Source organism: Triticum dicoccoides, chromosome 5B (genome assembly GCF_002162155.2).
Source record: "Triticum dicoccoides isolate Atlit2015 ecotype Zavitan chromosome 5B, WEW_v2.0, whole genome shotgun sequence".
NCBI classification, from domain to species: domain Eukaryota; kingdom Viridiplantae; phylum Streptophyta; class Magnoliopsida; order Poales; family Poaceae; genus Triticum; species Triticum dicoccoides.
Window position 1 is genome coordinate 641,673,815 of NC_041389.1, and position 2,830 is coordinate 641,676,644.

Below are 2,830 nucleotides of genomic sequence, written 5' to 3' on the forward strand. Positions count from 1 at the left end.
GTCATTGGGTAAGTCCTGTCCATTGTGTCCCTAAGAAGGGAGGTATTATTGTCGTTCCTAATGATAAAGATGAATTGATCCCACAAAGAATTATTACAGGTTATAAGATGGTAATTGATTTCCGCAAATTAAATAAAGCTACTAAAAAGTTCATTACCCTCTACCTTTTATTGATCAAATGCTAGAAAAATTATCCAAACATACACATTTTTGCTTTCTAGATGGTTACTCTGGTTTCTCTCAAATACCTGTGTTAGTAGAGTATCAAGAAAAGACCACTTTTACTTGCCCTTTCGGTACTTTTGCTTATAGACGTATGCCTTTTGGTTTATGTAATGCACCTGCTACCTTTCAAAGATGCATAATGGCTATATTCTCTGACTTTTGTGAAAAGATTTGTGAGGTATTCATGGATGATTTCTCCATTTATGGATCCTCTTTGGATGATTGCTTGAGCAAACTTGATCGAGTTTTGCAGAGATGTGAAGATACTAGTCTCGTCTTGAATTGGAAAAGTGCCACTTTATGGTTAATGAAGGTATTGTCTTGGGGCATAAAATTTTTGAAAGAGGTATTGAAGTTGATAAAGCTAAGGTTGATGCTATTGAAAAGATGCCATGTCCCAAGGACATCAAAGGTATAGGAGGTTCATTAAGGACTTCTCTAAAATTTCTAGGCCTCTGGCTAATCTATTAGAGAAAGATATTCCTTTTGTTTTCGATGATGATTGTGTAGAAGTGTTGCACAACGGAACCACACCCCTCGGCAACATGAATGGATGTTGAGGATCGCGCTTGAACAGCTCCAGGAGCATCGCATCCAGCTCCAGGACGGTGAAGTTGAAGTTGAGGCCCGGGCGCAGCCTCATGATATCCGCCGAGTTCTGGAACTCCCAGGCGGGTCTCCTCCTCTCCTGCAAGGGGGCGATGCGGCGGCGGAGAAAGTCTGCGCCAACGGTGAGCCCGGCAAGCCTGAGGCGAAGGATCCGGGTGACGGCAATCTTCAGCCTGTCGTCTTCCGGGGCCACGTTGCTCCAATCATTGCCGCGCACTATTGGGGCTTGGCGCAGGGCGGTAAATGGCTGCGGGTCCTCCTCGACGATCCAGCACCACTCTGCTCTCCATTCCTCCCACTTGCTGCGGAACTCTCCCTCCAGATAAGCTTCCTTCTTGCCGACTCTTGAGATCCAAGCGATCCCACCGGCAAGAGGCTCTCCTCTCTCAACCCGGGGCATAAAGAAGTGGCGGAAGAGGGCTACATTTGGGTCGACTCCGACAAAGTTTTCGCAAAGATGTGCGAAAACTGCTATGGTCAGAACGGCGTTGGGGGTGAAATCAAGGAGGCGAAGCCCGTAGGTGTTCATGATGTCACAGAAGAATTCAGAGAAGGGCGGGCAGAGCCCGCAGTAGAAGAACAGCGCAAAGAAGGGGTACCCGTTTGGAGCCAGTTCCGATGCGGCAGCCGGGAGTACCCTCGTGCGCGGATGCGCTCGTGTCTCCGTGGACCAGAAGAGGTAGTAGTACTCCCTCAGCTCCTTCACGGCAAGCTGAGGGGGGAAGAGGGCCCACTGCTTTCGCAGCGCCGCGAGCCGCTGCGCCTCGACCGACTTCACGCCCTTCCCCTTGTCGGATTTCGGAGCCATGGCAGAGGTGGTGGGGGAGATCGACGGTGTTGGTGGTGCTGGTGGCAATGGGGGGCGGAGCGCTGCTCTCTCTCTCAGCTTCGGGAAGAAGGGGGAGCGGCGGAGATTTGAGAAATGGAGTAACAACGGGCAGGATGGGTGAACTGTCCCTGTTTCCCCTGCTTATAAAGAGGGAGGGGGCGGACGTTTCGCCCTTCCGAATAAAGAAACCACCCACGATCTCTCCCACGACGCCGCATTCGACGCGTGCCGTTGGGAGGGCACGGTGGATACGGCGAAGGATACAGTGTAACCCAGGCCGCGTGTGCCCGTGCCCTGTTTTGGGCCTGGCCCAACAGCGCTCGGCACCGTGTGTGGCCCAGGCCCGGGGGCTCCTGTCGGTGTACTAGAGTAGGGGTACCCTAGTATCCCGAACTTGTGCACGGGCAGTTGCAGCCACCCGCGGCAAGGCTTGCCGGGTGACCGCCAAGGTCCTCCGCGGTTCCTATGGAGCCATTCAAGAACAAAGTATTCAAGCCAAGGAGACAAGGCCCCGGCAAGAGGAGCTTGCCGGGAAGGCCAACCAAGGCTTAAGAGCAAAGTATCTAAGCCAAGCAGACAAGGCCCCGACAAGAGGAGCTTGCCGGGAAGGCCCACCAAGGCATCTCAAGGAGTTTGCCGCAACGCGCCACGCGTCCCGGCAAGGCCCGGGGAGCGACAAGCCTCCGGACGCGACAAGACAACGACCGCGGCAAGGCACTTGCCGTGGGACGCTACCACCCAGTACCTACGCTCCAGCGCATCCACCAACGTGTCGCCCTGGGGCCTTTCCAGGTGCGCGTGGTGAGAGGCTGTGCAGCCAGCGGTGCGCGGTGGCAAGCGGCGCTGACAAGATCGCCATCATGGCGAGCGGTGGCGCCCCTGACGGTCCCTTTCTGCACTATTTTGGGCGACATAGACGGGCATTTAATGCCTTTGTCCCCTGCCGTCAGGGTTAGGTAGGAAACACTGTATAGGTTGTTGTACCAACCGCAAGTCCTTTTCCATTTTTACCCTTGTCTACGTTGCCACCTGTCGGTGACCCCTTGAGCATATAAAAGGAGGCCCATGCGCAACGTAGAGAGGGGTTCGGGAGGTTCGAAGCCAGAGAACACTCACGCTCGGTCTCGTTAGCAGCTAGAGTGTGCTGTAGCACTCAGCGCTCCCGAG